The 25048-nt window shown below is 37.8% G+C and overlaps 1 protein-coding gene and 1 long non-coding RNA gene across 9 annotated transcripts in view; one reads left to right on the forward strand and one right to left on the reverse strand.

The window, feature by feature from the left end:
- The window catches only part of Kek5 (leucine-rich repeat, immunoglobulin-like domain-containing kekkon 5 protein), a 338741-nt gene that overhangs the window by 35834 nt on the left and 277859 nt on the right, over positions 1–25048 (reverse strand). Inside the window, exon 1 of one of the 8 annotated variants that reach the window (XM_072005926.1) lies at positions 8099–8245. The exons of the other annotated variants lie outside the window; for them this stretch is intronic. The gene's annotated coding sequence lies outside the window, so the exon portion shown is untranslated. Of the gene's footprint in view, positions 1–8098; positions 8246–25048 lie in introns of those variants that run through there. 8 annotated transcript variants of the gene reach the window in all.
- LOC139988531 (uncharacterized) lies at positions 8261–12160 on the forward strand. The gene is made up of 2 exons (XR_011800157.1): positions 8261–8477; positions 11854–12160. It is a non-coding gene; the product is annotated as an uncharacterized lncRNA (long non-coding RNA).

Below are 25048 nucleotides of genomic sequence, written 5' to 3' on the forward strand. Positions count from 1 at the left end.
CATATATATTTGATAAAATCACTAGTAATCGCTAAAAATTTGATCAAACCTGCTGTTTATTTACAGTAAATATCACTAAATATAAAATGAATGAAAAATATAGAATTGTAAATGTGACTTCTAAAAATTTGGATTAGTCAAATTCGAATTCAAATTTTAGAATTTATTAGTATGATCAGCTTATGGAAATTATCATTAAAATTCCGAACATTAAATACCAGCACTTTATCTTTGCCAGTGAAGATCTGCCAGAGTTTCTATAGTAGACGGGTATGCAATAGGAGACTCGCAGATATTGCCCAAAGTCATAACAAAGTGCTTTCCACTTTCATAGCCGTATTAATTGAATACGCTATCAGGAATAACATCTGAGAGTTATCGATCGAATCTGATTGGACGTGAGCTCGCAAGGACTCGAGGTCTTTCGAGGATATCTATTCTCATCCCTTCCTCCGTCTTGTAATGGACTGTTTTCAAGGAATAGCAAGCACTCGTTTATAGAGCAAAATCGAAAAGCTTGAGGAAACAGGATTTTACGAGGGTAATCTAGCCTTTCAACATCGAGGAACATCTTTTCAATCGAGGTATTTAATTATTCTAAAGACGTACAGTGCCACATGGTTTACGTTTCCCTATCGGACATCTTGAATTATCTTCTCTCCGCAACATTTGCGCTTTCTTAAATTAGAGCAGAGTCTATTTTCTTCTTTTAATGTAACAGAAAAAAGGGCGGCTTTTACTTTGTGACTTGTAAGTCGTTATCAAGACAAGGAAGTTCAGTTTTAGAGATATTTCACACGAGTGTAATTATAAAAAATATTTTATCTTTTTCAATATTTGTGATGTCGATTGATAAAGAAACAACAAATGTGATATGTTATACCTAGTTGTTCAGCCAACTCGATTTAAATCGCCTGGTACGTTCGTGGTTTTGGAATAACTCTTTCAAAAAATTCATCGAGGACGAAGAGAAATTGAACAACGGTTGGGACCTTCCATAAGCCACAAAACTTCATAAACTTTGACGACCATTATTTTGCCGACGTGCAGGGGAAAGTACCCGTGAAAGTATAACGTCTGTCAAGCAGATGTCTCGAGTCATAAACATTCTGCACAGATGCGCCCGCCTTATTTCGCCTAAGCAATCACCGGTGACGGGATTTCCAGCAATCTCTTTTTTCCCACATGTTCTCACTCAACCGTTGACTTTGAACGATGCTTTTATCTTAGGCCTAACAACCCTTTGTCCAGACCAGTCTCTATTAAATAAATCTTTCCTTAATTTCCTTTATCTCGTTTCCTTCGTACTATCCCCGATTGTTCGTTGTAATCGCCTATCTCTACGAGTTTTCCCAACTATTCGGGAGAATATGATTTTAGAAAGAAAAAAATATTCTTTTATCTTCAATCTCTTTCCTTGGATTTTTCATGTTATCATTCTGTTCATTGTCTTTGTAATTTAATGCTAAATGATATGACGAATATTGACGAAGAGAACAAAACCGGTTATAGGATCCGATATCGAGTTGCGCTTACGTAGAATTCTTAATCAGCAGATTATGGTTTAAAATGGAAAGTAGGTTGTAATCTGTGCATTATCCACGTTAATGCAGACCTAATTTATTATAGATACGGCATGTGTAATGCAGCGCATAAGTTCTACCGGTCTTACGTCCTGCAAACAAACAACTTCCCCGAACCTATTAATTATTTAACTTTAATCAACATTTATGGAAGTCTGATTAATTATTTAACAAGCACCCTTAAGCCGGATATTACTTGATCACTGAATTTATGTTCATTTATTTCTATAAAGATGCGATCGTATTAATCTAATTTTTAGTTATTATTTAATGTATGAAGTATAACTTCTTTTCTACAAGGAATATAATAATTGCGTCTAATAATAATATAAATTCCTTCTTTATCCACGCGTTAACGAAAAAGTTTAAAGAATCCCTTTGTCCATACATGTATCATTCTTTACTTATTTTTAGTTGCACATGCAATACGTAATATATGATAATAAAAAAATATTTTATATAATGTTATTACGATATATCACAGTTGAGAAATGACAGAGCTATGAATTAGAACAGAGACTTCGATTCATGTTTTCGTGGTCAAATAAATAATTAACGCGAACACTTTTCGCTTTGTTACCAAGCAGAGAAATCAGGCATGGAGACGCTTTCTCTTTGTAGCGTTCGCCAGCTTCATAGGAGCATGATAATTAATTACCGTGGCTTACTAACGAAGAGCTCGTAATGGGTGTCATCGAAGAAGACACAGCATAGCCTGTACCGAGTTCTCTTACTAGTTTCGTTAGTGGACATTACGGAACCAATTATTACTGAGGCGCGAAAATATAACTTTACACCCAACTGCGTACAGTTAATTCCATCTATTTCACGGAAATCCAGTTTCGATAATTTTACCGACGGTTACACAGATGTAAATGTTTATTCCAAGTGAATTCGTACATCATTCTTGCTAAGCACATCTTATTACACATTAATTAATGCCATCGTGGTATTCTACAACTATACAGTAAATGGTTATAAAAATAAAAACAAATTGATAGGACTTGGAAACATGTAATAATTGATAAACAAATTAAAAAAGCCATGTAACTCGTTTCATGACTGAAACTAACGAGTAAAACGCGGTAAAACGTTTATATTTCTCTTGGGTAATACATCAAACTCCCATTTCTTAGAGCATATTTTTCTCAAACCGCAATTCTTCCACATTTATGCTCATTTTCTCTGATATAGCCTACAGCTTGCAGCAAAATTTGAAACAAAGATGCCAGTTCTACGGTCTTGTCAGCCGTCTGTGCCTTTGTATAAAAATTCGAACGAAAGGGGGACCAAAAAGAAAAACATTGAAAATTAAGTTAACTCGAACAACAAGAAGCTCTTTCAAGCTATGGACCTATACAGAGAAAGAAAGAGAAAAAGAGAGAGAGAGGTAGAAAGAGCACACCTCGAAACAAAACCTTATCGTGGCGGTTGGCGCATTTACAAACACACGAGCAGCCCAGTATACGAAATCAAAGCCTTATTCAAAAGTCCTCTATTTTCGACATATTCCATCAGTAGAAATTCTGAGAATCTCGGTTTGCAACGTCTATTACGAGGCAAGAACCGCAGCAGCCTTTTCTTTCAGGCTGTTTCTTCGCCGCGTGAAAAGAGCCACCAACGAGCAACCAAGCAACCAAGCAACCAAGCAGCCAGCAGCAGCCAGTAGCAGCGACGGCAGTAACCAACCAACGAATTCCTCTTTCTTCTCTCGATTTCAAATGCGGAACATCTACGCGCCGACAATGTGGCTTTTCTTGCCGCGGTAACGGCCGTAATACGAATTAAATTATTTCTCCCGGTACGAAAAGGGAAGAAAGAGGTCAGGAGGAGCACGCTGTGGCCTCCGAACCGGGTGAACAAAGCGAGACGAAACCGCGGAACGAACGAAACGTAGCAGAAGAAGAAGGGGGTTGGCGGCCGGCGACGGTTCTCAGCCACGGCGCCGGAAGACCGAAAGGAAGGGATGAAAGAAAGATAAAGCGCGACGTTAAATCGGATACTTTATACGTGTAATAAGCTGCAGAAATGCATACTTATGCGCTGTAGGAATTTCGCAAGACCCATAACCATCAGGAAGCAAGAAGAATAAATGCTTCTTCCTCGCTGTTTACTTATTCGTTCGTTGAAAATGTTGAGATGTTATATTCGAGTATATTCGAGTTACATCCGAATTGGCTATGATCGTGTGCTGGCAACTAGGAAATTTTGTGGAGTATAGTCTGACGTGCAGGAAATAAACGTCAAAATAGGGAAAACAGTATATGTGTACAAGCGGAGAAGAATTTTCTTGAGAATAAGCAACATTGTCGTAATGGCTTGTGTTAGCAGAGGATGTTTGAAAGGTGCAAATTTCTTCTAGTTCGTCTGCCACGTATTAAGGATAAATAAAAAGTGTATAATGTTTAGAAATATAATGTTAGTACACCATTAAATACATCGAATTACGGGAAATTTTTTTATTAAACTACACGACTGCTCGATTAAGCACAAGTTTAGCGAAGTTCGGTTTAAGCAGAAGTAAGGAAATTTTTAATTCCCATTGTCCTGGAGAACGTGTCTATAGTGAAATTAAAAATGGTAAGATGACGTCTCGAAATCGTAAAAATCTTTCGGAAGCAAGTAGAAAAAATGAGAAATCGTGCAATATGTGACACGATATTTTCAGGCGGGAAAAAACTGGGACGCGGTGTAATATGGATGCTAAAACAGCATCATGCTGTCGCAAAAAAAAAAAAGTAAAAAAATTAACGGCGTAAAAACATTGTACTCGACAATGAACAACATTGTATAGTACAACGATGTAACTTGGAAGCATAGAAGCACGAAAGATCCGTGTCTCTGAGGAACTAGTCATTAGTGAGCGTCTCACGTTGTACGATAGTATCCCGCACCCTTTCGACGAATCAAAGCGAGCAGAAATTGCAAGCTTCTGTGTAAAAGCAACTCCTTTGGTAAGTCATGCTTTTGCTAAATTCAAATGATCAGTCATGTTCTGTGACGTTTGCTATTTGACAGTCCATCGTCCCTTCAGCTTATTTCAACCTCCTTTTTCAGGCAGGTGTGGCAAAGTAAATTTATGACAAGATGGGGAGCCTAAGTTTCAACATCTTATTTCAATCTCGAACTTTGCACAAAATAATTAAACTTGTTGTATACTATAGAGACATTATTAGTCCTTAATGTACCTAATAACGAAGGAATGAGAAAATATCGTGTATTTTAAACCGAATTTACATTATTTCGTTTGTCGCGTACAAAACGAGGACGAAAGAAACGTCCATCTGCCGAGTTCCTCGAAACAGCGTAAATTCGGCATCAGGTTCAGCGAGGAAGAATATCAAAAACAGAAGAAAATTCGAATAATCCGTATAGTAGGGTTATTTCAATCGGTAAAAAGGTATTATACGCAAACTAATAAAATAAACGTCAAAATAACTTGCAGAAATAAAATAATATACGTATTCTACTGCGTTTATACGATAAAATATGATAGCAGGTGGAATTTTTAACAAGTAACATTTTTCCTCTGTGTTCGCTTCTGTAGAACAAATTTTCTCTCACTTTTGAACAGAATCCGACAATCGCACGAAGCTGGTCGTATATCTACCGTGTCTCTTTGCAACGCGGGCATGTTACAGATGTTCGTGTCGTCGACTACCAGACCGGATCCACCATCGCGCTTCTCGATGTCGTCCATCTCGCGCGGTTATTCGACCAACCTTGGCAACGATTTACCGATAGTCGAATTATACGCATTATCGGGTCGCACGACGGATCGCGGGATGGATTAACGAGCATGATATAAATAACCGACATGCTATCGATCCTTATATCGCGAAGCAACGCTGGTTTTTCCATTGTGTGCACGACGCGTTCTATGTCAGTCTTCCTGTTTCACCGTCGGCAAATATTTGTCGGAGTCGAAACACAACGCGGTCTAATGGTGCGAGTTGTCTTCTATTGCTAGAGACCAAACAATACGCCAGCTATAACAGTTTTGCCCCAATTGCCGTTGTTCTCTCTGTTTCTGTATTTCTATGTTCCATTCTTCCTTTTTCTGGATTATTAAATTAGCGCGTCGATCGCAAGCGTGTTGAATGATATCGATACGCGTTTTTACGTTCCAATAATTTAAAAAACGTGAGTTACTATTCGATATCGTTTTTGGCTCTCGTAGAGCTTTCGCAAATATTTAACGAATGGCTCAGATATTTTTCTGCATATTCTATCTTTTACATCTCGAAGGATTTATTTTTTTAATTAAATATGATTCTTTTTTTTTCTATCAAATGGCGATTAATATACACCAAGATACCAAATCTCACGAGCAATAAAATTGACTTTATTCCGAAAACATCATTAGAAGAGTCCCTAACTAAAACTAAAACCGATTAAAAAACACAGAATTTATTATATCTTCATCCGAACCGTTTCATCCAATTCGAAGATTATCCAAAAAGAAAGGATCGTACGACCAGTTATCCGGTGAATGGAGGGATTTGTTACGCGAGTTTACCGCGTGAGAATCGACGAAGTGGCACGAGTGCATTGGTTCTTGCGTCAGTAAGTCGGTGTTAGGGGGATGCATTATCGATAGCATGCGCAACAAGATTTCCAGGAGGTTTCTCCCTGCCAGCGAAACCGAAATGCGATTCGGGACGGGCGCGGAAGAAGCGGTAAGTTTCCATCTCGTTTGGCCGACGCGATGCTTTTTATTCAACCGGATAGAACGCGTCGACGGTTCTTGACTTCGTTCTTCTTCGATCTTCTCGCGGTCTTTCCGTTCAAATTTTCCCGCTCTGCCTCCTTATCTGACTAGTGGATGGCCGCGTCCGTTTTCTCTGTCACGTTCAAGCCACCTTTAACACGCCTCGGTTGTTCCGTTGAATTGATTTCAGCCTCGCGCACAGAAAGTCAGTGTTTATTCAGGAGCATTCGGGAAGTTCCGAGATGGGTTGGATTGAAACCGAACTATTTTCAATTGGCCCAACTCCCGACCCGAACCTTGTACATTGCAAATCGAATTCGATCACCGCGATACCCCCGATTTCACGTAATCTGCCTTCGTCCTACTCTACTTTTTTCCTCTTTCTTACGCCTCTCGATGAGATTTCACCTTTAATTTATTTCGCATCATCGTCAAAGGGATCAACGAATATCGATGGACCGTTAGAGCTTGTTTTTAATGCGATTTGCTTTTCCAGGAAATTAATTTAAATGGCTCGAAATTTATCAGGCTTTACGGTAATTCGGATTATCGAAGATTATTATTGAATCTGCACGATTCATGTTTTATCTTGATGAATTCACCTTTTGGGATAAGGGTGATAGTTACTTTCAAAGATGGAATTTAGTAACGAAATAGAAGATATTAGTTGTATATGAGAAGGATATTTTTGTGAACCGAGAAAATATATCAGAAGGCTAATATTTATAAGAGTATTTCTGCTTCTGATATCGGATTGCTTTTGAAAGAGTAATCTTTCTGTATCACTATTTTATACACTGAATTTCCGTACCTTTCTGTTTATTAATTTCTGTACTTTTAAACGTTTATGTTAGATAATTGTACTGGAATTAAAATGAAAATTAATATAGTAAAAGTTACGATGAACGTGAGAATAGAATATTACAAATATCGATCTCTACTTATCAGATATTTTTTCAATTTAAAAGTGCAACAAAAAATGTGATTAAACCCGGTAGAGCCAGTATAGTAAGCCAGTGAAGTAACTTTTATTCCAGCCACTTTTACGCGGTTGAAATCAGATTTTAAGGTTCAGCCAATTACGAGGCTTCCTTTTTTTTAATTGATTTAAACGAACGTCAATTAGGAGTATCGGAAAATTGGCTCCAGTCGTTACCTCCTGTTCGGTTCTTTGTAATCCACTTATCTTACACTTCTCTATATTACAGGACGTCGTACTTTTTCACGCTAACGTAATAACATTGCAATAAATCTAATGGACCGTAGGAATTTTGCTTTCCGGTACTAGTACGTCAATTATTCGGAATTATTCTCAACGTGAACCGATGAAAGGAATATTTTTGTTTAACTTGCGAGTCCAGCAGATTCACAATTCAAACATCCGAATGGAACATAAGTCACCTTCCGTAACAGCCATGTATAGTGTACGTTATATTTGATTTATACTATCCAAACGTTTTGTTATATATATACACGAAAACACACGGCACGTACGTCAAATATTCAAACACAAGTCAGACGCAATACCGCCGCAATTTAAACACAATATAGCAACTATATTATTCAGATATTCCACACCACGTACAAAGCTGGACTTGTATCAACACGTCGTATACTCTGAATTCTCTGACACGGATTTCTATGGGTCATATAATAAGATGGTGTAAGATGAAGTCTTCGAAACAAGCAAGTACTATGTACGTCGAAATTTTTTATAAAATTTTACGTTCAAATATCTGTAAGAATACACTTATACATTTACATGTTTATTTTGAAATAAAATTAACTTTTTAGAAATACATACATATTCCTATGTGCACTTTTAAATGTCGAATAGATTATTTTTTCACGTTCCATTTATCGTCAAATAAACACACAACTTTAACGATCACGTTAAAAGAAACCGTAACACAACAATATTGTAAATATATTTTGTTTTCAAGGTTCGCGCACGCTTGGACGTATTTTCGTTCTTACTTTGAAAACATCTACGTATACACGTTCCTGTTTCCAACGTTAGAATGGAACTGTTTACTTCTCGAAGACAGTCACCATGGTGGGAATTCTCTTCCTCGGTGCTTGAACGAAGAGGTAGAAGTACACTTAATTGATTGGTTATTGTTCCTGCCTATACCTGGCTCGCAAAGGTCTACAACCATAAATAAGATCCACAAAGACACGAGGTAGGATAGTTCTCGAAATATTGTCGTTGCCTACTTTCTACACTTTAGTTTTTTCACTTTTATTGGACGACGCAACGTCTGGGTGTTTTTAAGAGTAAACATATATATATATTACTTTTGTCGCAATAATCAATTCTACAAGTTCTGGTGAATGGTTCAGAATTCCGACGTACATATATTGATCTGTAATTGGTATTTATGGGTGATTATTCTGTCATATAAACCATATTGACTGCAGGAACCCATAAAAGTATTCAGATAATTTAAAAAATAAAGGAAGGTAATATTATGGGTTACTTTTATTACGTGCTTTATTTAAAAACTCATTAAGTTAAACTTTGAATGTGTACGATGTCTTGAAGAATACTTTTGAAAGGACCGCAAAAATAAATACCATAAAATTAAAAACTACACAAATGTAAATATTTAGTAGACTGTAGCTTACCAGTTATAATCAGCGTTTTTGTCTGTGAGCTATAGATTTACCGTAGATCGTACGTGGTAAACTACGTATAATTTTCGCCGTTGTAACTAACGCGTGTATTTACGTGGTGTCGCCTATAAGAACGTTTAATCGACTTTGACGTTCGCGCGCACGCGAATTTGTCCTCCATACAAAGGTTACCATACTTATATCTATATATATATATGTTTGCATTCTGTGCAAATGACAGTATATAATAAACAACAAAATTATTAAGCGTTCTACCAGAGTTTTGCGTGTTTAACACGGTTTTTCATTTGATTCTATCTGCAGACATTCGACATTGTGCTGAATAATTTAATGAATTTTATAATGATTTTTAGGATGATTTTATGTTTATTGCTTTACGCAAATTTATAAATAATTGCTAGTCCGATATGTTCCTATTTAACGTTTCCAATTTTATTTTATAGATCTACGATTAATTTGTAAAGTGATTATTAAAGCTGTCGTAAAAAATGAATAAATTCAATAGAAGAAGCTTTCAAAAATAACCAGAATTTCATCTCGTTTTGTATTATTAGTGTGGGAGCAAAGAAACAATGGAGGTAGCAAGGTGCTAAAAGAAACACGTCATTAAATTAAGACCTTTTTAGCAAGCAGCCAAGGAAGCAAAAAGGGTACAGAAAGCATTGATTTCTTTCCTCCTCCGTTCCTATGGCCTAACGTATCTCGTTCTAGCTTTGTGTTTGTTCGAAACACGGTCTCGTAGAATTTTTTAAATGCTTTCTTTGCGAAAATACTTTCTTCGGCGTAACGTGTGTCTGATTATTGTTTAAGATATGCACTGGCGACACGGGGGGTGGGAGTGACGGCAAAGTTGCTTTTTGCAGTTAAAATCTCTCCACGATCGTCGTCTGTGCTGTTTAACCGGGGAAGCAAAGCCGCTTTTGTTTCGTTGAATTCGACTTGCGGTCACGTTTTCCATCGTTTATTTATTTTATCCGTTGATCGAAACGGCATGCTCGTGGCAGAGAAAATAACCTATCCGAGGTGCTCGATTTTGAGGAAAAATTCGTTCATTTGTTTCGCTACTTTATTAAAAAATGTATCGTAGTTTCGATTTTAGAGAATTCCAGTTTCAATATACGTAAAGAATCGCGTCTTGAATCAAAGAATTCTTTTCTTAAATTTAAATTAAAGAGCTTCGAATATTGAGATTTTATATAAAATATAAGGTAGGTTTCGTCAGGTTAAAATGTTATTGACATTCGATGATACTTTTATGTATAGCAAGTTATTTACTCGAATTAATTCCATTTTACAATTAGTCAAATTTCTATAAAAGGTTTTTCACATTTTGTAAGAACACTACGTGCTTTCACGTGTTTTCATCTGCATCATATTTTTTTGCAAGTAAAATGACCATAAATACTTCAGAGATCGAAAATATAGGGAATAACAACGTGAAAAGCATCGTCAATATTTGTCGACATGATCAATAACCTCTCATGGTTGTCTATAAAACTCCTATTCTAATTTCCTTGATAGTCGATATTCAACGTTGAGATATAAAACGATATATCTTCGAGCATTTTTATGAAACAGAATGCTATATGCTATTTAAAAATTGATCAATATCCATCCTCTTAATTCCTTGCTTGCGCAACTTTTTGTGCAGCTTTATCAATTTGTCAACTTCCTCCCTTTGTAGACGTTTGAAGAAAGAAAAAGAAAGAAAGATGTAGGCTGCGTCGTTAAAACACCTGTCGTATTAGATTTATTATCGGTACCATACGTACTCTGTGATTTCAGCAGTCAATCTATAAATCATTTGGAAAATTGCTGATAAAATTGAAAAATTTGTTGGCATTCAAGCATTTTGTGCCGACGTGACGCTAATGTACCGTAGGAAATTCCTTTACAATGGATACTTCCTGTCGAAACTGGCCATCGACTTTTTATAACTACGTATTCAATTGCGCGCTTTTCGCATTCTGAAAAATACTACAGAAACCGTACGGATTCGATGACCGTATGCTTTTTGGTTTTCCCGGTGCTCAGTCATGTCACAGAATGAATGGTTCGAAGCAGCATTGGGTACCGGTTATAATTTTTCATAGTTACCATCCAGTATGTTATACACAACATGTAATCACGTTTCTTTGTTTCGCTTCTTACCGTTTCTAGATCGAGTTCCCCTTATTGTTGGTTAAGCTAGCTTCATTGCAATGTGAACTATTATAATTCAATAGAAACTATTAACTCATAAAATCCAATTATTTTAGGGAAAAATCGGATGTTATATTTTCCTTTATTCTATGAATATTTAAATAAAACATCTAAATAGAAATGGAAAGAGAATCCGTTTCATCGTTTCCGCGTTAGTTCTATCACACTTTATTAACTATAATGTTTATATCTACATCGAGGTTGTTTAATTTCATCTTAGAAATAAAAATGGAACCGAGTAAGACATGTACAAATAATCTTTCCTCGCGAAATTCGCTCTATCGATCCTTTTCCTAGGTAAGCAAGTGGAAAACTTCTCGAAGATATTGCTAATAACAAACAAGTATCACCAGCTTCCGTTTGCTTTCGCTACGGAACTATCGTGCGCCATTGTTGCATACACACGTACAGCCAACAATCTCTGGATAAAGGGATTGTAAATCTTTTCGAATCAATCTCCGAAACAAGCACGACAAACAATCGAGCGAGAACGCAGAGTGAATACAGAGAAACACGAAAGAATAAAGTGGAATCTTTTTTCCTTCTACCCTCTCCCATTTCCTATTTCCTTTTCGTTCTTTCCCCTTTTTCCTATTCTTCTAGAACGTATTGTGAACCACCTCCTCGAGAAAGCTGTTTGTATCCCGCGTTTGTTGAAACTCTTTCCGTTTTTACGAATAACTTTTTACTCAAGAACGCTTAAATGGATTTTGTGTGTAGTTTATGTTGGCGGTGTAAGTCATGCTGGATGGTGCCCCGTTTCAAGGATGCTCTGTGTTTGAAAAAGATGGCCTACTTCACCAGCCTAATGACATAATTCTGCCAGATAACCGTGTCAGTCCGGTACCAATGGAACAATACACATTGTACGAATTCCATTCCTACGGACCGTCTCAGTTTAAAAAAAAAATCTACCTAGATTTTTTTGCTGAAAATTAACAGGATTTTGTATCCTTACATCGATCTTGGATATACGATTATTTTTTATAGTTCTCTATTTTGTAATAATGATGATTATTCCACTGTCTGGATTTTAGCTCTTTTTATTAACTTGCTCGAGTAGAATAGTTCCATTAAACATTCCATGAAAATGAAGTATTTTATTGGATGGAATGGATATTACAAAAAAATTGGAAAAATTAGGTGCAGTGAATATTATAAAAAATTGGAGAAATTAGATGCAGTGAATATTACAAGAGTATGAGATGTTTCATAATCGAAATGACCAACAACTTCCGAGAACTGATGTACAAAACTGCTTCATTATTTCGAAATTAAGGGAGGCGAATCAATAACGAATGTTTCGCAAACAATTTTCTGCATTAAAGTATCTTCACTTGCATCTATTTTATAAGATAGTATTTTATAAGACGTAAAATAACTGTAAAATAGATTTATTCAAATGAATTACATAGTTTTATTTAATGAAGAATTGCCGTAACAGAATTATGTTGCAGCAAGATAAAGATTATTATATCATGCAAATTTCTTTTTCGCCAATTTCTCTTTTCTCTTATCCAATTACAGGAAAGTTACAGCTTGGCCTGGTTACCATAATCAAAGCGTAGCATTAAAAACAGAACTTAATAATCCCCTTTATTTCTAACGACAGGTAAAACTGTTTCGAGCAGAAATTGAATAATTTTAGTGAATGAGTACAGAGCAATAAAAAATATTTTCCTTGACCATATTTCCGAAGAAATATTTTATAACGAATCAGTCTTCTAAGTTTATACTATATAATATTTATCTTGTGCAAAACTCATTCGTACGTCTTCCTTATATTTTTTATTTTAATCGAACGACGAATAATAGTAAAATGGCTTATTTTCGTTTCAAACGTTATTTTTCTCGCCGTTCGTTCTGAATTATTTTTGCTAATAGCTCCTGGTAAACGTTATTGTCGGTGGCATTTCTCAATCTTCCTTTTGAGATTCAGTTTCTAATGAAAAATCGCTACGTTAAATCACATGTTCTGACACTTTCGTTTGTTGTAGCAACTTCACGAGTGCATAATAGGAACCTAAATTCGAATATACAATATACAGCCCAGTTATCGAATAGTCAATAATAATTTTACTAAAAGAATCAATTTTTCGTTATGGCAGAAATACCTATAGAGAATGCTTAAATAACCTTCAGAGTCAAGTTCAAACTAAAGAGTACGACAATAAAAAGATTAATATGCACAACGAATAAGCAAAATATTTTAACGATCCAGATAACCTGAAACCACGCATCGGTCTCCATGACATACGTTCTTTAATCATGCACCGATCTCTAAGCACTGCCTACTTTGCGGAAGACTACTCTCCGTTCCCATATTTCTCGTTCCATTTGACTTCTAATGACGCGTAGCATAAAGAAGCCGACGAGAGAGGTAATAACCCCGACAGCCGTAAAACTGTTCTTTTGTATCGCGTAACGGCCAACTCCCGCGCGCTCTTGAATTACGATCGATATCATTTCTTGCTGGGCCGCGCGCGTTCTTTTTCCTCGTCAGCGTTAAAACAACCAGCAATGTAATTACGGGCACAATCTTTCCATCTGAGACTCTAGCGAAGCCACGAGAAAGTGTTGGCAGAAACAGGGGCTCGTTTGTCCTCGAGTTTGTGCGCTCGCGCGCGCCCAAAGGTAGTCAAAGCGAATTCATCCGCATTTTAAACTCGATGCGGAGCGAGTTCTGTCGTGCGAGAACGTCACGCCCGTTTTAGCAGTCTATTGTATTATATGAACTTCTCAGAAGTCAGGCTAATCTACTCCATTTTTTAATAATTTCTTAATTTCATTACGCAGATACACGACTAATAGTCAATTATTCAATTCTCGATGTTTCACTTTCATGATTTTTGAAGATATGCAAATCTTGTATTTTTAATTTAAATTTTATCATTTTAATTTCTAATCTTTGCAAAAAATGTGTTCATAGCAAAAAGGTGATGTACGTGACGGGGCAGATTTCAATTTTTTATGAACATCATCGCTCTTTTACTCTTTTGAACATACATAGGTGTCCGAATATTTTCGCGAGTCACTGCAATGTTCCTTGATCATTAATGCTGCGTGACCGATGCAATAACGCGCGTGAAAAAAAAGTCGCTCGTTCGCATCGTGCTTCAAACCCGCGACGCGACGCGTGTCCCACAGAAGTCAATGCAAATGGAATATCGATTAATAGTTTACGCGAACCTTCCTTCCTTCCTTGTGCCTTTTCGTTGCTACGTGTTCGTTCGATATAATTTATGGGTACAACGACAGCGACGCGATGCAATGTACGAACTCTCGATGCTGGTTAAGTGGAAGGAAAAAACGCAGAACGAGTGAAGCGATCTAAGTGGACGAAGAATTAATATGTCACGGCCATGGAATTAATTATGACGTAATAATTAGAAGGAGCTGAGTCGAGGCACGATATTAGGCTAGAGTTAGGTAGCGTGCTTTGGGGTGGGGAACCTTTATAGGATATAAAATTGAGGTGTTCATGGGTTAATGTGTTTTTAAATCGTGGAGCGAAGATGGTTCAGGATCATCATACTTTCGAGAGGATACAGAATATTTTTATGTGCCGTGGTTACTTGTGCGGTATTGGCATATAAAAAAATTGGTAAATATTATGTATATTATAATATATAATAAGTAATAAGTAGAATCTCCAGTGAGTTTGGATTATTTCTATATTTATCTCGTTTTTGAGAAAAGTTGAAGTTGAGAAAAACTGAGCTTCTTAATCTTAATTGATTGTAAGGGTTATTATATATATTTATTTCAAGTCTCAAAATTAGTATCATCATTCAATTAAGTTTGCAAATAATGTTAATGCGTTATGATGTTATGGAATGAATATTTCAGATGCGAAATATTTAAACCATACCGCAATCTAGAACGTAATTTAATAGCATCATGAACGAAAACCGCAAACTCCTTTTTTCACAGTTTTAAATCATTCTTCATCTAACAAATTAATCGAATAAAAATTGCCGACCGAAACCAGCAAACGTGCCAAAATCCAGTTGCTTTCATCGTCTTTTCAATCATTCGCTTTTCTCCCGACGAGAGACAAAAACGAGAAAAAAAAGGAAGGAGGAGAAGAAAGGTTCAAACGTGAAAATGACAAAGCTGTAAAAAACAGAGGGAAAACGAGGAGAGAAAAGGGCCGAGGAAAACAACGGGGAAAAACCTCAACAAAAGTGTACACGGTGCGCGAAGGTCGGTCAACGAACGACCAGGGAAAGTTTGTATGTTCGCCAACAGGGAACAGCCGGATTAACGAGAACCGAGCTACCCGTAGTAGTACGCTGTACGTAAACGTCGCTTTTTAACGGCACGCTGACCCCTTTCGACGTCAACATGTAAATAGGTGACGCGTTAAATCGGTACCCGCGCGCAGGTACTTCACCGTCCTATACAATCTCGGTGTGACGACCCTGTAGGTAGCCTGTAGGTCCTAGAGCGACAAAGACAGAAAGAGAATGACACATACCTACATGCACAGGGAGACGCCACTGAAAGAGAAGCTCGAAACTGTTGGTATAGAGTTGGCATACGTGCGTGCGGTTGACGGAGAAGGTGGAGTCGTTGTCGTGGAGGTGTCAGTACTGTGAGAGGCAATAGCTATCCCGCATCATAGATGTAATACGAGTTAATACGTGTCGAACACGTCGCACATTCGGGACATAGTATCGCGCGGCGTCGCGAATCGAGGCGCGCGCGTACGTAAGCGCACGTACGAGTGCACACAGAGCTGCATTGGCCGAACGGACGTCGTTTGGGCGGAGTGCAAGTCACTCACAGCTGTCCTCCGCATATGAGCACGCATGCTAAGCATTAATCATATCGAGAACACCCTTGCTCCTCCCTACCCTCTTCTCCTCCTAAACACCTACATACCATCATAGCCTGCTCTGGGCTCTGACCCTGGTTATAGCCATCGCTGCTCGCCATCTCCTTTCCTCCGCGTTCAACCTCGTCCCAACCACCGCGCCAACGTTCGCTCAGCGATCATGCACACGCACAGGCCAAGAGATGCACGGCGAGCGTGTACACGGGTTCGCTCGCCTACGGGTTCGCGCGTACCAGCCATGGGTGCGTTTGAAGTTCGGCTTAATGACGATGTCAATCATCGTCTGCGGTCTCGTAAGTATCTGGTCCCGTGGACCTTTCACGTTTTCGAGACCTTCGCAAACAGCAGTGTCGAGGATACCAGCCAGCAAATGCGTGTCTCGACGCTTAACGCGTGTAAAGCACGAAAGAAAAACGATTTCGTGACACGATGGACCTGCTTGATAGAAGGTTGATATGGGGCTTGCGAGGGATTAAACGGGTTCCAGCAACGATTTCGACGAATTAAAGAGGAAACGAGTAAGGGACACGAGAATTGGGGGGTTGAAGTGGAAACCAGAGGGTTTGAGGAGGTTTGAGGTGGCTTGAGGTAATCGTCTTTGTGGTTTGCTAGTTTGAAATTTTTGTGATCAAAAATATAGAGGTCTGCACTTCAGAACACGATTTTGGTTCATGTTGCTAGTATTGTTGTAAAATTATCGTTATCATTTGAAAGAAAGCAATAAAGTACTTTTTGATAGTGAAATTCGAAATTTTATATGCATAGTGTAGTTACTAGCGAATAGGAAAAGTCACAATTTGAAATCGCATTGTATATTGTGCATCGCACTTTGCATATTGTGGATCGCACCACTTTACATAGAAATCTCTTAACTTCCTTTCCTCGAACTTCGCAAGCTATAAAAATAAACAATCGCTTTCACATTCTATTAGATTCTATTACAGAGCTACTTCAACTACTACTACGCGCGTTCCTATCAAATTGTTCTTTCGAAATTGTTTTCTCAAATTTGTTGAGAATCCTACTCTAATATTTGCTCTAGCATTTCCGAATATTGAAACTGTTCGATTAAATAACTATTTTCAACATTAGCGATATAATACAATAATTAAGAATTTCTTAGCTGAATTCAACAATTTCAACAATTTATAAATACACGAGCATGTTAAAAGATGGTAATTTTAATGGTATACAATAGAATTAATTAAACTCGAGATCTATAGCATGTAGCTATACAGGTAATGTACAGGTAATTTCGGTTACAATTTAACGATGCTTCTGTTATTTTGTGAAATAAAGACAAATCGATTTGGATGCTCGGCGAGTTCCGTGTCGTTGACTAGATAACATCGTGACCGAACGTTAATCAGCGAAATTATCGAAACCGATACAATAGCACCGCGAGAACATCGGTAGGACGAATTAAATAAATTATTCGTCGGTGACTAGCTCATGAAACGATAATTAGTATTAGTTGTAACGTTTAACGATTGAATAAATCACGATAGCGTAAATCGTCTCGAGGCAACGTAAATAATATATCCGTAAATAGGCGAGCATTGAGGTCATAATTGAGTGCAATGTATCTGGCATGTGGATAAAGCAATGCCGAAATTCAATTATTACCAACTGCTTTTAACTAATTGAAAATTTGTTTGTGTACGATCTCTATTACATTCTGTAAATTCAATTCAGTTCAGATTTTTATAATTCTTGTTAAATCTTACTAATTAGTACGAGAGAGCCATTGATGGTATATTAGCAGAGAAATGTTTGAAAGGAAACTAGGTTCATAAGAGAATGTTCAAAAAAAAAAAAAAAAAGACAAAGAGCCGAAGGAAGGTAAATTTTGTCTAACTACATATATGCATATTACTTCTCTATGTTCAGTTAGACAAAATGCTTATGTATGTTATCTTACCATTACTTACGTTCATTATACGAAAGAAACTTTACGAAAATAATAGAAAATGACTCGTAAGTGAATCCTGTGACCGAGCAGTTGCGATCCAACTTAAATTATAACGGAAACGTCTGTGCTATTTCTGGTCATTACGCAACACAGACGCGATACGATGACACACGATGGCTTGCGTCGTATCATCCACCTAAGTGGCTTTATTATGCGCCGCTAGATTCGCTTGAAATTACAACGAGCGCCGTTGACCACGTCTCTGCTGCTGCTTTTCGAAATTGCCGCCACATCGTTCGATCGCGACAGAATGCGAATCGCGTATTATACGAGTCGCGGTAATGGCCGGGTCGTGGCTGAAATTGGTGCAACTGTCCAACGAGATTCTAGGATTCCGAACGGTGAAAAGCGTTCTTACTCGCATCCTTCGGTGAATGGACACGCGCCCATTTTGCCGCAATAGGAATTCGGCTGCGGAACAATTGCGAACGCGCGGAAATGCTGCTGGGAAGAGCTTATCGAATGCTTTCGATCACGTTAAAAATTCTAATACAAATATGTACAGCGTATCGTCATAGTGAATCATTGTTTTCAATTACCAGATATTGTATAATTATTATCTCAATAACAAATTTTCAGTCTATTTAATTTTGTTAAATTTGCCTACATCAAGTTCTCTTAAACAATCGCTTAAACAATACCACTTTCAATAATCATCTTTTCAAAATACGTACTAGAACAATCAGAATAGATACATCAGTAAAGCACATGGACGTTAGACACATATACATTTCACCGCAAAGGCCAGATGTAAGAACCAGCTATTCTTCGTTCTCCATTCGTTGCCATTATTCACAAGACAAGCAGAGAATGGTTCTAATATCGTGAAAATAAACACGCTTGAGATACACGACAGACAAAACGAAATAACACAATCGTCGAAACATTCGCCAGCAACTCGCGTGCAATTCGTGTGCAACTTGCATCGGAAGCGAATCGCGAGGCGTCGAGGACACGTGCGTCGCACGCGACTTTCCTCTCGCGTGGGTGTACGCGCGCACACGTGCTTGGTGAACAAATAAACGGCTGTGAAAACGCGACCAGACGAGAACACGTCTGCGGGAAACACATTGCTCCGTTCTAGTCAGCCACAACCATCGGAGAGACCATCAGAGCAATCAAATAAAGACTCGATTGCGACGGGCCTCTATTTGCAGAGCGTAAAGGGAATGTGGGGATAATAGCTGGTCGAAGGAGAAGCAAACTGGTTTGCTCTTTTAAACGATTTGTATGCGATGTCTTGACTCATTTGCTGTGACGTACATATTGATTGGGATCGAAAGGGAGAAGAGTATTTTCAATATCTTGATTTATCTTCGCTTTTGATTGGAGTATTTTAGATTAAGATGTTTTAGATTGAGTTAAATGAAGGTGTAATTATAAAATATACATATAAAGAGCGTATTATGAAAGAGATGAATTAATAATATGAATATAGTACATAGCTGCTACTTGGATGTAATTTTGTTTAATAGAACATTTTTTATTGTTCCTCATTGTTATAAGTATTTCTCGAACGAATTAAACGCGTATTTATTGTGCAACGTGAATCAGATATACATTTGATGTACAGTTAGATTGGATCTTTTTCTACAAAGACGATATACACTGACACGAACCTTCTCAAAATTTGTATATATAAATTCTGCGTGATAATATGCAACAGGAAGAGAAGCAACGTGTATGAAAAGCGACAAGCGTAAGCAATCTAATCAGCGCAACCACGAGGAATAAGACGAACGACGGAAACTCGTCTCGTATCTCTCCGGCAATTCCAGAAAAGAGAACGAACAAACCGGTGACTGTTGATCCGTTCCAAAAACGGCGAACAACGAAATGCAAATTTCACATTTGTTCGCATTAATCTCATTCAGGCGATTCAACGTTTCATGGTCGAAAATGCAAAACGTCACGCGATCTCTGAACCCTCGGTCGAAACGAACGTGCGAAACTATGCAATTTCGTTGGCTGTTTATTCCATTTCACGGCCGGTGGGACACGTCGAATCAACGATGGTCGATTATGGCAAACCGGAGGGTTGGTGTGAGTAACAACAACGGCATAGCTTTGTAATCGTCGCTGTTTGCGCAAACAAGACCCCTTTTCATTCATTAGAGAATGCCAGTTGAAAGGAAGTGGAAAATTGAAACTATTACGAGCACTTCGCTATTACGTATAGCACAGACATGCCACTCGAGAGAAACGAGCGTTTCATAAACAACGTGTTTCTTTTGCATCTGAGAGAGACCCGATGCTACTTTGTTAGGATCCTTATGGGCGCATGATATGAAAGCACAAAATAATTTAAAGAGATACTCGACCGCGGAACGTACGATCTGTTTATTTCACTGGGAAAAGGTATGCGTAAGTCGAGTCTGGCAACAAAGGAACGTAACACTTCGGGGTGCGAAGGGTTTTCATCTTTCCTTTCCTTCCTTTCTCTTTCTTGGTTTCTTTTCTGATCTTTGATATAGTAGTATGTAGGATACGGCGCAAAGTCGAAGATAAAATCTTGCGAAGAGTATAAGAAGCCAGGAGAGAATATCAGATAGGGTGATCATAAATGTATGAAAATACTTTAGAGGATGAATTTACACGTTAATATAAGTAAAAGGATGTCGTATGAGAATATGTCCTACGTATCTTAGATTTCCAGTTATATAGAGTTCCATGATTTTGATGTTATGCAAAATTTTGAAATAATTTCTATTTATTCGCTTCTAAAACAACAACGAACTCGCGAAAAAGATAACGACAGCCTGAAGTTCTGCCTGATTCATATAGATCGATGTTCGTAAACTTTAGATGATATCAAGACATGCTTCGGCTATAACATATGACGTCTTTTTAACTATATTAATGCGTAGATTCATCGTCTAAAGTATTTGCATGCATTTATGGATCATGCTGTATAGTATACCTCTGTGGCAAAGAAAAAAAAAAGAGATCGAAGCTGTTAGGGTCGATATTCGAGAAGATAAAAGGCAGCAATTGACCCGGCTTCGAATATTTAATCTCGTAAAATTCTGAGAAGTTCGACGAAACTCCGATACACCGGTGGGTGTAGTTATGCACCGGCCAGATTATGGAGTACGCCGTGCTATGAAACCGATACTGTATAATATCGAAATTCCATTAGATTGTCAAGGTTACTGGTTCCCTTTGCTTCTTTTTCCTAGTCCACCTTCTCTCTGCGCTATGGTAAAGCCGGTTCGAAGCAAAGAGGGATACCAGTTAAGAAATAGTTAGCCACTAGAATTTCAGAAAGCTTAAGCTCAAAAACCGAACTCGTTTGTTAAATTTATTCAATCCTGGCGTACTATCGGATATCGTGTGATCATGGTGGAGTACCTTAAAACACGTCAACCTTTGAAGCCAGCTGTTCCAAAGTTAAAGATTAACGCAGAGAATATTATGTGGTTATATTCGAATTTTAACTTATAATTTCAATGAACTTTTCTGAAACTATTTCTGAATATTTCTGAATAACGTTCGTTACGAGCAAACTACAAATACCCCGAGTTTCATAGAAATTTGGAATTTATTTTTACAATTGGACAACGATAAATGGTGTTTAACATGCAAGATGATTTATAGTATAATATACATACTATGGTAGGTCCAAAGGTGAGAAACTCTTATGCGGTAGAAAAATAACTAGAACATTGCGAATTCAGAGAATCACAACGCGTTGTGGATGCTTTTAAATCGTCTCAACGCGTTCTGACATTATGCAAAACACGATAACGTGTTTTCGTTCTTTCGGCTTAACATACGCGTCTAATCTGTCTAATAATATTCGTCATAAAATATTCCACGACTATTACATTTCTGACTGACAACTCACCCGCCATGTATAACCCGATATTGAACCAACGCGAACACAATGTATCTACCGCCCTGTCCACTAAATATTCGTCAGTTTGAACGTCGAAGACACCAACCACCGGTGAAAAACGAGAAACGACTGCACTCGCGATATTAGCTGCGATGGAAAGAGATCGTGGAACACGAGCCATTAGTTGTGAACGAGCTACAGGCTTAAATAACGCGGATATGGCTGAGATATCTATGCCCCTCCATATCGTAGATGCATCGTAGGAGAGAATCAGTAGGAGATACGCGAATGTTTGAGCACAGCCAGTGCTCTCGTTCATAAAAGTATCGATACTTCTTGTTCGCTGTAAAATTCTGTCGAACGTATAACACACGCGTGCGTCGCACGCGCGAGTGTATGATATTCCCGAAGGAACGCGCCTTCGTTTTCTTAATGGGAGAAATTCGACGTATAACGATGAATATTCGTGTTATTGTACAACGTATCGCGCAACTACTATATAAAAGCTTCTTTTTTTCTTCTTATTTCCTTTTCTTTTGTTTTACTGGGCGTTGTGTGCTCATTGTTTTTGGTCATGCGCACGGGGAAATATGGAGATGTTCGAGGTATGCAATGAGTCTGAGATTCTAAGCACGAGTGGGATATCAAGCTCGTTTGACATGTTTCTGGACAATATAGAATTTTATATGGGTTTTATTGCAGTCCATTTTTATAGCTTGAGTTTTTGGGTATAAGCCATATCCGTATCTCGATGATATCGACTCGTTTGATATCGAGTAATCGTTTCGTTAGGTAGTTAGGATATTTAAATATCAAGGAACATGGTATGTCTAATGGTACATACGTATATAATGGTTCGTGGTTTTATTTGGAGGTATAATAATCTATCTATGTATAGAATTTTAAAAATATGTGACATTCGTGAGAATAACGGACATATTAAAAAATACGAACTCCCTTATCTCAAACGCACAGATTCAAATTTTTCTATTTTATTTCTCATTAGCACAAAATAATTTTCCACGTCATTTAACACGTTTGAAATTCCGAATTTTATTATTTGACGCATTGTGAATTCAAATACCACTAAACGCGTTATATTTTAACGCATCCGTGATTGGAAATATTATCAAGCGACGTTATCGAGATAAATCGCGGGTGAACAGGTTTGGGAACGAGCAGGATGAAATCGCAATTGCGAGCATCCGGTCGCGCTCCCGGTAATCTATGGATCGCCATGTAAACGTGCGACTCGGATATGATAATTAATAATATGTTATTGGATTTTAAAACGTAAGTGGCAAATTTAACTGCTAAAGCGGCAGGGGTTTGAGCCATGCTTGCGATATTTATTGTTATCATGGTTTCAAAGCGTAATAATTCAGCGTAATTAATTTGTAGGTCGGCGAACACGCGTTGGTGAATGTAACGCAATTTTATTAATGCACCGACCGAACCTGGAGGTCCGTGTATCACATAATTCAATGTTTGTCGATTCATTCAAAAGTTAATAACATCCGGCTAAGGATAGATCGCGAGGAGTAAGTAATCAAAGAAACAGAGACTCCCTACCAATTTTTAAAACGAGGTTGAAAAATCATGAAATACCAGTCCACGTTCTTCTCTTTGTGTTTCTTGTTCTTTCCATTTCTGCTAATATTGGAACAGCTTTCGCAAGGAAATGTCAGAATTGTTATATATTTCAAGAAGGCAAAATATTCAGGACGTAGTATATATTTCTTGTTATATTTCTTGGTCCGTAATCGTTTCTGGCGGAATTAAAAGCGACCGAAGCGACAAGTAATATCAAGCTGACAATAAGCTGCGATTGTTCTACCGAATGACCAAGTCTGAATCGACCATTGATTTTATCTTTGGACATTTGACTTCCGGAAGGTATATCCCTTTTATAGAGCTCCGGAGTGGAACTTTCATATAGCTGGAGTTGCGAAGGTCGTAAAAGTTGAAAACTTTGTCGTTATCGCGTTTAGTGGGACAGAGAGAATCCTTTCTGGACGTTACTCGGAAAACGTAATTGACAATTTAATATGTGGGAGTAGAAGTTATTTTCGAAAGAGTGGATAGAATACGGCATTGTATTATGAAATGCGTGACGTGATTGAAAAATGCAATGTCTTACTGTTATATAAAAAAAGATCGAAATAGAATTTTTCCAAAAGACAGGGAAGCGTTACTTTAATTCTAAAAATATCTGTAATATGATATCGCAAGTAAGTTAAACAGGAAGAAGATGTATAATGAATCTGTTAAACGGTTTTTCAGACCTTCTTCTATCCGTTAGATAACTGGGCGGATTAAACTATCCAGGTCATCCGCAAATCCTTTCCAGCTAAGGCTAATATCCGAACAGCTGCTGTCTGCGAACGAACGTACCGTTACGGAATAAAGTAACAGTAATATCGTGCTTTCTGTAACGATTTTAATATCAAAAAAGAGTTCGACAAACACGAGCAGCACGATGTACTGTGTAGTTTATTACGAAAGTTTCTGCCGATACGATATGTCCGTTTCTACTTTTAAATATTTGTTCTTTCTTGCGAATAAATCCGATTGATATTCTATGTAAATTTATTTTTAAAAATTGCCTTGAATACTTGCAAATTTTTGAAGATTCTCAGAGATGTGCTTTTATTATGGAGTAGTTTCTTATGCGTGTTTCTTAGAAATAAAGAAAGATACACAGATATTAAACCAGTGTAAGCAATCTTTCTTCTTGTCCCAACGGACATCTCAATGCTTGTGTTAATCGAAGTGTTAATTAAATATCTATTAAAAAATCATCATATTATGTACAAGACAAAGATCTGTTGTGACTTCGTTTCATACTGTTCGATTGTATCGTTAAACCCGTGGCGCAATTCCAAGGGAAAACGTCTGTATGGGGTCATGGAATTAGAGAAACGATAGATTCGGTGAACGAGTTCAGCAAATAACCATGATCGCGCGGATCTGTTTAACATATGCGAGGCGTGGAACGATATATCGTACGATAAGCCAACAGATTGGCGAAACGCGCGAACGTCTGAGCAGAGCAAGAGGAGCGCGTGGTGTTGCATGCACAGGCCAGCAATTGAACCTATCGACCTTCTCATCGAAATTAGGTCCACCGTAGCAATTGTGCACTGCAAATGGCGAGTAACGTATAGGCCGCGTGATACACGCACGGAACTTGCGAACTACTTCCGGGCGAATTGTTGCGAAAAGTTGCTTCGCTTCCAGACTCGTACACGACACTGTAGAAATT

Source organism: Bombus fervidus, chromosome 1 (genome assembly GCF_041682495.2).
Source record: "Bombus fervidus isolate BK054 chromosome 1, iyBomFerv1, whole genome shotgun sequence".
Taxonomy (NCBI): Eukaryota; Metazoa; Arthropoda; class Insecta; order Hymenoptera; family Apidae; genus Bombus; species Bombus fervidus.